This window comes from Pan troglodytes, chromosome 3 (genome assembly GCF_028858775.2).
Source record: "Pan troglodytes isolate AG18354 chromosome 3, NHGRI_mPanTro3-v2.0_pri, whole genome shotgun sequence".
NCBI lineage: Eukaryota > Metazoa > Chordata > Mammalia > Primates > Hominidae > Pan > Pan troglodytes.
The window spans coordinates 60,900,362-60,912,839 of NC_072401.2; the positions used below are offsets into that span (position 1 = coordinate 60,900,362).

The following is a 12,478-nucleotide window of genomic DNA, read 5'->3' on the forward strand; positions in this document are numbered from 1 at the left end:
AGACCTCATCTATACCATAAATGCAAGCATAACCTAAATCCAAGAAGTGGAAAGGCCTAGCAGGCATAGATAGTTCTAGCCTTCCACTGTTAACTGCTTCCGGGTCCCTTGATCAGTTTTTCTTATTATGACTTCAAACCAAAGCTTGAAATAAAATTTGTTAAAAAAAATGCCTCAGGAAGATGTATGAACCCATTAAATTAAGTTCCAGGTGGCCCTCTCCAAATTGCAGCCAGCACCTAGCAGGGCAGCTCTTCCACTGCTTCCCTGTCAGAAGCAGAATTCTAAGATGAAGCTGTGGAACCAGGTCCTCCTCACCAAGGACCTGGAAACTGGGGAGTTGGCCTAACACGATAGCTCCCAAGAGGAAAAAAATCAATCTCTCACATAGAAAAGCTCCCTTTATTTGCAGTACTTGGACTGCAGGGCTATTGGAGGGCTCAGAAGAAGACACGAAAATGTGGAAAAGTTTGGAACTTCCTAGAGACTTGTTGAATAGCTTTGACAAAAATGCTGATTGTGATATGAACAATAAGGTCCAGGCTGAGGTGGGCTCAGATGGAGATGAATAACTGGAGCAAAGGTGATTCATTATGTTTTAGCAAAGAGACTGGTGGCATATTTCCCCTGCCTTAGATATTTATGGAGCTTTGAACTTGAGAGAGGTGATTTAGGGTAGCTACATAAAGAGGATGTCTAGGCCAAAGGATCTACACAACTACAAGTGGTGTTTTAGGCAAGTATTCTGATTCAAAGTCATGTTTACACACCAGCAGAGAGGAACTGAACCCTGAATATATCTATACATGTGCTCAGAGCATCTCATGGAGTGATTAAAAGATCAAAGAGGTAGGATTTTACTGTGCTTGCTGGAATCCATTTCATAGCTTTATTGGGTCTTTTTACTAAGAAATATATGTGTATATATATATATATACTCACATATATATTCATATATATATACACACACACACATATATATATATATATATATATATATATATATATATATATATACACGAATGGAGCAATACTATCTCCTATTTGTTTCATTTTAACATACCACCTGGTAGTGTGGTGAAGCACTGTAAGGAGGAACAAAGGTGAAAGGCACACAAAGACACAGAGAAAGAGAGAGAGTGAGTAAGAGAGAGAGGAAAAAAATTATTAGAGTTACAATTTATTTTTATATAATGAGGGGTTAGCCTATGACCCAGCATGAGCAGTGCTCATAAAGCGTGTGGTGAAATAAATGCACCACCTGTAGCAGGGGTTAGATTATTCATACTCCAAATTTTATGTAGGTGATTCTTTTCAGTCTGAATATATATCTTAGTTTGGCAGAATATTGAGACATTTTTATTTTATACATATTATATAGATTTAATTTTGAGAAAGCCTGCAATATTTACTGATGAGATAATTTGTTAAATATTTTAAAAATATACATGTACATAAATCGATATGAATTGACTGATGTTATTACTGATTCTCTGTTTTTTTTTTCTGGTAAAATGCATTTATAGTTACTATATTGAAGTAAAACTAAAATAATTACACTTATACCTAATTATAATTATACCTACCAGAAAAATTAAAGCTGTGAGTTGAAGGGTAATTGTATAGAAATAATCTTGTTTAGGTTGAGATTTGAATGTAGTAATATTCCAAATTTTTAAACAAATAAAATGACTATTTCTTAGTAAATATTTTGAATTCAATTGAATTTTAACTATACATTATTAATGTGTGATGATATCGATGGAATATAACTAAATTGATCAGAACACTATTGATGCTCAGCAACATGACGATACAGATAAAGATTTAACTTTTAAATTATATTTTACTTATTATAGACAGGGATTATAGAAGGAAAGCAAGCACATAACTCTGAATTATGTACATCAGATAAACATAAAATCCATGTTATGATTGTTTATATAATTAAAAATATTTTGCTTAATCCATGGTGTAAGAATGTCAGGATACAAGGAGGGCTAAAATTATATACTACATAGAAGTATAGAGGATTTTCAATATAAACAGTTACAAACTGAATCTGAAAGCATTGTTGGTAAGAAAGCAAAGGGGGAGTATGCTTGAAAAACATACAAAGAAAAAATGGAAAAGTCCAAAGCCTAAAATCATGATTCTTTATAGAAATATCCCTACGCTTTTCTGTTGAGTTTCAAAAGGAGAACAAAATTGATATTTATTCCTAGAACTACATTATTACACCATAAACCTACACTGAATTCTGACTCTAGAAACTAAGTGCAACAATTAAGAATTGTAAACGGTGTGAGAATGTGAAGAAAAACAACGCAATCACAACCCGAGAGAAAGGTACAGAGATACTCCACAAAGTGAGACAGAGCTGAAAGGGTTTCAGTTAAAATATAATAAATATTTCATTTCTAAAATGTTATGGTCCCAATATTCTGTGCCTTAACTACAAAGTATAGTCAATACTTTCACAGTTACTAAAATAATATAATCCTACTGTGCTCAGTTTATCAATACCTTTTTAACTATTTCTATACTGTAATATTACTTTTATAATTTCAAAGATTTAATTACATTTTAAATATAAAATAATTAGGATAATAAACTTTTGCTATGACCTAACACTTACTTATACTACTCACCCTATTCTAGAAATATACAATAATAGCAGCTCACAAGTTATATAGAACAAAATGTAATTAATCTTTGCACGTAAGTCATATTGTCTGTCAGTCTGATGTGCTGCCAGTAATACATGAAGGAGTGAGACATCTGCCATTCCCATGGGTAAATTAAAAAGAATATATATAAATGAAATGTCGAGGAGCTCTGCCATCAACTTTCCACATTAAGCTAAAGGGTCTGCAAAAGAGAAATTGAACTTGTCTGCTTACAGCCTGCTGAATGACTCCTCAATTATTACAACCCTGTCACTCATATTTTGGAAATTATTTCTCCATTTGTGACAGCTTTATTTGCATGCTCACCGTAAAAATGTCAGCAGTTTAAAAGAAGCTGAACACTCTTAAATTAATTGAGTGACTACAATTCATGGACCATACAAGTACTTTTCCAGTCCTTCCAGAGTCAAAGAAGCACAGATGCAACAAGAAAATAACATGGAAGCCATTTAGTCTCTATGATCAGCTCTTGGTCTAATTAACCCTGAGCTCAAAACAAGTGCAAGAAGTTCATAACCCAGAATAATCATAACTATGTTTTAAGTTTCAATTTCTCAACCATTTGACAGTGAGTGAGTCTGAACTTTGCACAATCTATTTACCCTAATGTTCAAAGTTACAAATAGCTGCTTTAATGGAATGGTTAATAGAATTAAACAGTATAGCTCAAATTACACAAAAGCTTCTTAAAAAGTGCTTTTATCAAACAGGAATTCAAACACCTACAACTAAACACAACTGAAAAACTTTCTAATTGAGTCTAAGAATGTTCACCCTCAGGTCTTAACAGTTTACATAAGATGTTTTTGATTCTGTTCTTTGGATTTGAGTGTTTATTTGAGCAGAATACTTTCTCTCAATGTATTTCTCTTAATGTTGGAATGATAGAAAGTGTATATTTTGACCATGCTTTACTACTATTGATTTTTTCAAATCAAAATGTATATAATTTATTTTGAAACTTTAAATAAGTTAAATGGTTGTTATGGGCTGGATAGTGTGTCTCTCATTCCAAGTTCATATTTGCTGTTCTAACACCCAGTACCTCAGAATAGGACTGCATTTGGAAATAAGTCCTTTACTGAAGAAATTAAGGTAAAATAAAGGCACATAGAACCCATCCCATATGAAGATAAGGACATATACAGAAGGGAGACTATGTGAAGACACTGGAGGAAGACAACAATCTACAAGACAATGAGAGAGTCCTTAGGAAAAACTAACCCTGTCGGTGACACTGTGATCACACTTCTAGCCCCTCAAATTGTGATAAAATAAATAACTATTGTTTATACCATGTAGTCTGTGATACTTTGTTATGGCAGCCCTAGCAAACTAACAAGAGTGTTATGTAGCAATACACTTACATTTTGAAGGTTGATGTTGTATAGGAAATTAATTTTGAGAAAGCCAAGTATGAATTAAGGTATGAACAAAGCATTATGCACAATTCAAAAGATAATACATATAAAACTGGTTGTATAAAACTGGTTGTATAAAACTGGTTATATATGTTTATCAACTTAGTCATTTCAAAAACACAATACATAATTTCAAGAAAATGTTTTTTTGGTTTATTTTCTGTGAATGCTTTTGCACATTGAACAGTTACCTTCAGATTTTTCCTTAGTTTTTATAGATTTATAGTAGTAATAATCATTATCTTCAAATTTATTAATATATTACTTTGTTCAATCATGGAAAAATATATTTTGTGTGCTTGGGAATATACAGTTAGTTCTTTAATATTATGATAATTTTTGGCCAACACAGAGTTCAAAGTGGGTGAATAATTAAAGAGAGAAGTGAAAGAAAACATATAGAGTTAAATATATATCATCTAGCCTGTTTTTATTCCTTGATTAAGAATATATAGTCAACTTCAAAGAAGTTTTTTTTTAAGTTTAGAGAAAATTAAACGTGATAACATTTAAAATTTTCAATTTTACATGTAACTATTGAGTAATTGATTGTGGTAAAAACAGGTACTATACAATTTCCCATCGTAACAATGTTTAAATTAACAATTCAGTAATGTTAACTATTTTCACATTGCTGTACAACAAGTCTCTATAACTTTTTCATCTTGCAAAACCCACTGAACAACACCACTTCTACCTTTTGGCAGCCCCTGGCAGCCTCCATTTTATTTTCTGTTTGTATGAATTTTACTAATTTTGATACCACATATAAGTGGACTCACATAGTATTTGTCTTTTTGTGACTGACTTATTTCACATATCATAATAGGCTCAAAGTTCCTCATGTTGTTATATATGACAGAATTTTCTTCTTTTTTCAAGCTAAATAGTGTTCCATTGCATGTATATACCATGTTTTCTCTGTCCTTTCATTTATCAGTGGATACTTGGGTTGCATTCCTCTCTTTACACTTGTGAATAATGTTGCGAAGAACTTGGATGTGCCAATAGCTTTTCAAAATCTTGCTTTTCATTTGTTCTGAATAATTACCTAGTAGTAATATTGTTGAGTCATATGTAAATTCTATTTTAATTTTCTGACCTGTGCGCATATTTGTGTGTGTGTGTGTGTGTGTGTATAAAGCTATGTGGCAAAGGTGAATATACAATCCAATATAGAGTTCTTTAACTTTAGAATGTTTTTTATTTATGTATATGTGTGTATATATTATATATATAGGTGTGCATATTTATATTATATATGTATATCTATGTTATATAGTATATATGTTTATATAGGAATATAATGTGCATTTGTATGTATAAACATATATGTACACCATCCTAATTGTTATGAGGTGATAGCTCATAACCTATTTAAGAGATGTTTTATATATATATACACATACATACATATACACCCTCCTAATGGTTATGAAGTGATAGCTCATTATATTTTTGATTTACATTTCTGTAATGATTAGTGATGTTGAACATATTTTTATATGCTTTTGTCCCATATAATACTTTTTGGATAAATGCATGTTCAAGTTGTTTTTTTCTAAATTGGATTGTAGTTGCTACATTGTAGATGTTTTATATATATATACGATTTTGTTTATTCAACTCTTCTCTCTTTTATCTTAAAATCAGGCTAGATACAAACATTTCAATTTTATTGAACTTTTCAAAAACCTGACTCTTAGTTTGGCTGATTTTTTTTTCTATTCTATATGTTATTTATTTCTGTCCTAATCTTTAATGCTTTCTTCCTTCTGATGCTTTTGAGCTTAAAATTATTTTTTTCTTGTTTCCTGAGGTGTAAAGTTAGGTTGCTTATATCAGATCTTTCTTCTTTTTTATGTAGGTATTTATTAGAAACTTTCCTCACACCACCGTGCTTGTTAAATCATAAGGTTTTTTTTTCTTATTTATTTTGTGTATCTTCAATAGGGATATATTTTAGTTACTTGTGAAGATTACATAAAATATTTTACAGTTATAAAAATGTATTTTGAATTGTTCAAAACATGACTTCAATCACATATGGAAACTCTACTACTATCTTCATTTTATGTTACTGTTGTCACTAATTATATCTTTTTATGTTGTGTAATATTTCTTTTTTCAGATAGACTTATTTAGATAGATTCATAGTTTTTTTATGTTTTTGTCTTTCAAATTGTATTCCAAAATTGAAAGTAATTTATACATCAACATTATAAAGCTCTACATTGGACTGTATGTTTACCTTTGCAACGGGGCTTTCTATTTGTATATGCCTTTGTTTTGATATCTAGCATCCTTTCATTTAAGCTTGAAGGACAGGGTCTCTTATAGTCAGGTCTTGTAATGACTCTTTTCTTCATTTGTTTTATTTTTTATCGTAGAAAGTATTCAATATTCTATAAATATTGGAAGATATAATTCTGCCAAATAGTAGTCTTGTTTAGCAGGTTTCTTTTTCTTTTCCTTTCAGCACTTTGAATATATCATCTCATTTACTTTTGATTTGGAAGTTTTCTGCTGAGGTTCTTGTTGATACTCTTATTCAAACTCACTTATATGTGATGAGTCATTTTTCTCTTGCGATTTTCAAGATTCTCTCTTTTCTGTGACTTTTGAAAATTTGACTTTAATCCAGTGTTTTCCATATTCCACTATGCATTGGAATCACTGGGACATCTTTTAACAATACAAATTCTTGGCTTCTGAAAGATATTCTTTATTTATTAATATGAGAAATGGGCATTGGTGTTGTTATAATAAAAACTCCCCTATTTTTTTCATGTGTAGCAAAAGTTGGAAACTCCTGTCTTAATCTATCTGATACACTTAACATTTGTATATGCATATTAGAAATGTAAATTTTGCTTTCCTCTCTGATAACTCATATAAACATTAATCTCTCATTAAAAATCCTTTTTTTTCCAATATTTCTTTCTTTGTTTTTCATGGGTTTTGGGACTCTAGGCTGGGAGTTCCTTACAAGGAGGTGATAACAATCCTGAGTAGATTCTTGGAAAAGGATGAAATGGTTAGGACAGAACATATTACAAACAGAAGGCCAGTTGGATTCTGATTGCTGCTGATCTCAAAACACAATGCCAGAATGATGAAGAATGAAAGTCTTATAAGCAATGGCTCTTTAGTGGCAGGGAGTCTCATAAAGGACAACTGAGAGCCCCAGAGTGTTAGAAGGCTCAAGTATCGAGATGGCTTCCCACCTATCACAGCATCTTAGCCAATTGCTGCATTTAATTACAAAGAAAAAATTACCCTAAAAAGAGATGTAAGCAGCCCTTCCCAGGTTATAATAAAATTGTAAAAGTAAAAATACACATCGAAATAAAAATGTAAAAAGTTCTAAATACTTGAAAATAAATTTATTTATTTGTTATATTTTAGTATGTGTATTAATCATATACATGTACCAGAAAAAATATTTACATTTTCTTTTATATAGTCATTTTACAATTGGAATTCATTTGTAAATATACCTTATTAATTTTATAAGTATTTTAAAATTTTCAGTAAGCCAATTAAGGTTATTTATTTATTTAATAAATACAGAACTCAAAACATTAAATAAGCATGTCACTGACTATAAAACACTAAAGAAAATAATAAGTTTAACATATTTTTTACATTGATGTAAAGATTATTAGAATATAAATATTTAATTTAATGTAGAGATTTACCTTGCAACATATTTATTATAATATACCATATATTCTTGGTCATGCAGATTTTCTAATATCCTAAATTCTTGCATGTAAGCAATTATTTAATGAACATATATATCTAGAAGCTTGAGACTGAAAAACAACATAATAATCTTAGTTTTAAAGTAAATATCTATTTTCTGTTAGTGAATTATACTTTAATAAATACATATTTAATAAAGACATTTAAATCTTTGTCAAGTAAACAAAGTTTCTTAAAATTAGTATTTTTAATAAAATGTTTCCTGTCATTACCTCTCCTAAAATAATCTGTTCAACTTGATCACCTTGTTGACATATTCTCTCCCTAAGAAAGGATCACTTACCCTTTTGTTTGAACACATTGATGATAACTATCTCTTTCTCATTGAGGACACAAAAAATACTGGACTAAAGGCAGAAATGTAGGCCATAATATCTAGATGAGTTCTACAGAAATATACTAAACCTTTTCCAGAGTAATGCACTATCATTATTATCATTACCAATTCATGGTCTAAGCCCAGTACTGTTGGCTATGTAAAATGGCTTATTTTTATCAAAAAGGGAACATTGTTATGTTTTTAATAACAAACTAATATCGTAGAACACTTCCATGGTTTGTGTAGTCTATTGCCTCCTGTGAATTTTATGCTTTTGACTTCTTTACATCTATTGATGTCAGCTCATATTTATGCACTACACAGGAGCCAGCATATTGTGAATAAACATATCAACTAAGGTTTAAAAAATGTGACATCATAAAAATAGTGATATCATGAATAGGACAGTTTAGAATTGTTAGTGATCTTGTGTCAGCAATGTATTAGAAAAGGATCAAATCGCCTAGGAAAATACAACAAAAGAATGCGACACTCCCCCCCCAAGATTAATTGTTTAAATTTTAGGCTATATAGCTAAGATAAAATATTACAGTGGAAAATATGGAAATGGAGAGAAAGTAATGTGTTCTTTTTAAATTATCTGTGCATGAAAAATTATCAAGATTGCTCCATTCTTGCCTTTCCCAAATTTGGAAACATCTATTTCCTCTTTTTCTTCTTTCCTATTTTACCAAATTTTCAACAGAAAAACAAACAAAGTTTTGTGACCAACAATATAGTAATTGCCACGGAGACCAGCCAAAGCACAATCACATCCAAAGAGTGGCACTGGTACTAGGAGAGGTTGTGGGCAGCTAGCCAAGTGTGCTTGGCTCCTTTGTGGCACATGACAAACTCGATCCAGAAAACTGCTCAATCCAGGGGCTTTACAGGTTGATCATGGTGAATTCTTGATAATCTCATAGCATTCTGTTTATAACTGGAAAACAAGAGCACACATGGAAAACAGAGAGTTTTGTTTTGCGTTCATTAAAAAGAAGTAGGTAAACCATAGCATATATTATACAATCCAAAATCTTGTTGAATAAAAGATTGATCCTTGTTGTGATATGAACTTTGTTCGTTGCATAGCATTGAAGAGCTATAGTGGGGAAATTTAAAAAAGAAGCATATTCTTAGCAGAATGGGTAAAATGAAGACATAGAAAAATATTTAGTAAGCTGGTCCTTAATTTAAATCTAGTGTTTCCAAGAAGGAAGATTGACACTCTATGCACTATCATTTCCAGGACTATTGCAATGGTAAGATGATGAATGACCTGAGATTGAGGGGAAATATCTTTTAAATAGTCTTCAGGTATGGCCCCTAACATTTTCTAGTATGATTATAACATAATCAATGGTAGATAAGCCTTTTAAGGCAGTAATACTTACAAAGGATCATTAGCAACTGTTCTCAAAGACCTAAGCAATTCTGCCCGTGTAATTGTATTCATGTTCACCTGCACAGTTGCTTATTTGGCTTTCATATGAGAGGTCTTATCAGGCTGATCACCAGACATGGGAACTCCCACCATAGGGACTGCATGGTAAATAGCTTCATGTATCTCATTTATATCACCTTGAGTGATAAAAGCTTGGGTTTGGGGATGACCTAGTGTGGGAACTGAGTGAGAAGTAAGATTTTTATTATCATATCTTAAAAGAATTTCAGAGACATGTAGGGGAAAAATCTATGAAATAACGCACTGAAGAGGGCAGAATTTTCTACAAAAGTGAACACAAAGGGCATTATTACAAAAGAAATTTGCTATCTTAAGGAAAAGAGGCATTAATTTATTCCTGCATCGCTTGAAATTTACTTGAAAAACAGAAAGTAAGAGTCAAAAAAATTAATGACCAATTTTTAAATTATATATACTTTAAAATTAAAGGTAAAGTAACAGACTATAAATTTTAAATTTTTGTTACATGTATTAGGTGTTAAATAGTTATTAAATTTTTCCCTCATGAAATTTTTTATTTTTACTTTGTCATAATCTTACCATGAAGATCACTCTGGGATATCCAAACACAGAGCTGAGTATTGGTTCCTAATGTAGTTGGTTTCTTTCCTTGGAATCTCCATAAAACCTGAGGAAGAAAATGAATGCATTCCACAAGCTAACCACAAGATAATAGCATTTTGAGTTTTCAGAGGTATTATAATTCATACAATCCAATCTATTTCAGATGATATTTGAGACAGGGGTATATAAGATTCCTTTGTAATCACTGAAAGAAATAGTAGGACTGTTTACAGTCACCTTTTAAAAGGGTGGATACCATTCAACTCTTAAGTATACCATTTATTATTTTGTTTATGGCAAACTCAAAGCTTCTAGGAGTGACATTATAACAAAAAAATAAAGCAGTGTTGGCTAATTAGTCAGCATATGGAAATTAAATATTCTTATGGACACACAACTTCTGTGTAAATGTAAATCACTTGGCCACTCTAGCTCTATTATCAAATTTACAGTTTCCCAGAGACAAATATTGCTTTGGCTTTGTTCTGGTTTTGGATATTTGGTTGTCTTTTCTCCTTAAGCCTCCTTCTCCCCTTAATTTTATTTATTTTTTTTAATTAAAAAAGAAAGAGACATAAGTTACTTATATTTCATTGCTCAATGTTGAATTTTGTTTATATTTGTACCTTAGTTACTTTTTTTTTCTGGAGACCTATATGAAAATCTTACACTTGAAAACAAAGGATTACACAGTTATTCTAAACTCCCAAAAAGAGAATCTCATAATCAAGACTAATTTCACATTCCTAATTAGTGTACTTGCTTTTATTGAGTGTTTTGAAATTTAACTAAACACAAAATTAAAAAAAAAAACCTCTAGGCTAGTGTATAAATATGACTAACTAAAGAGAGGAAATCTAGAATTACAGTAATAATAAATTTAATTGAAGATCATAAAGTATTACATGCAGATTGTTAGACTCTAATGTTAAAATCATAATTGGCTTTTAACTATAGAAAACTCCAGTTCATTAGAAAGACTACATAAATCTAAGCTCCTACTTTTATGTTCAAATACACTGAATAGAGTTCCCATACAATCAAATATGTTGAGGATACTACTGAGCATGATTCTTCTCTTTTTTATATTATCCCCCAATTTTTCTGTGCCTTTGAGCTATTATACTTAAGAAGTTTCTTTTGAAGTCATCAGAATAGATCTTAGGATTTCAAATCCTGCAACGTGAAATAGGGACTTAATGCTTTACTTTTATTTTATTATAAACAAATGGCATCCAAGAGAAGTGTTACGAAAGTAATAGCAAAGATCACTAGGCAAATAATCAGTTGTGCCCACATACACTACCATAATGCTTTCCAAATTGTTACATAAATCTAGTGCCTGTTATGCAAATTGAAAAATGAGATTCAAGTTCCAGGTGGAAAGCCATACTTTCTCCATTGTGTGAATAGCTTCTTATAAGGATTGGAGGTTCTACTGACATTTTGTGGAATCTGAACCAGGGCTGAAGCCATAAGATCAGCCTTTTCTTCTGTAAGGTTTTGCACTACTGGCTCCAGAGAAAACACAACACCATCTTCATCAGAGCTCTGGACAAATTCTTCCATTTCCTACAGAGAAAAAATGTTCTTCATTACAAAGAAGTAATGCCACATAGAATAGTATAGTTTATGTATACTTCTAAAGTAAAATTGTGAAGTTGTCATATATATAGTTATATTGTCCCTATATTCTGAGATGCATTTTAGAATAGAAATGATAAAGTTTGTGTTAGAAACACATGGCTTCAGAACATAATAATTATTTACTAGAAAAAGCACACAACCAAATAATTATACAGAACATTTAAGTGAGAAATGTCCAGCTTGTTTAATATTTGGTAGACATCAAATTCTAAAAACATAATGGTTTGCAAACTCATAAAACTATTTCAACAATATCAAGTGTCAATTTATTGATATTTTGTGATGTCAACAAAATGATAAAATTTTAGAAACCCAACATCAATTCCCTCACAAAAGTACAACCAGTAGCTATCCAAATACAAAAATGCCACTCTGAATTCACCAGATCTCAAGGCAGAAGGAGAAAACCGCAAGACTCACAGACATGAGAAAACTTATGATTGGTAAGATGATTAATTTTTTTGGACTGTACCACCCCGCTTCCACACACCAAAATGACACCACTGTGAGGGAACTTCCTTTCACCTGCAGTTATTGAAATGGGAGGAGGGAATTTCAAGTGGACATTTAATTTCTTCATGGATCTGTAAATTTGAGTGGAAAG

General features: G+C 31.1%; 1 pseudogene; it reads right to left on the bottom strand.

The window, feature by feature from the left end:
- Positions 1-8,897: 8,897 nt before the first annotated feature.
- Positions 8,898-11,796, bottom strand: LOC741503 (UDP-glucuronosyltransferase 2A2-like; annotated as a pseudogene).
- Positions 11,797-12,478: the final 682 nt, after the last annotated feature.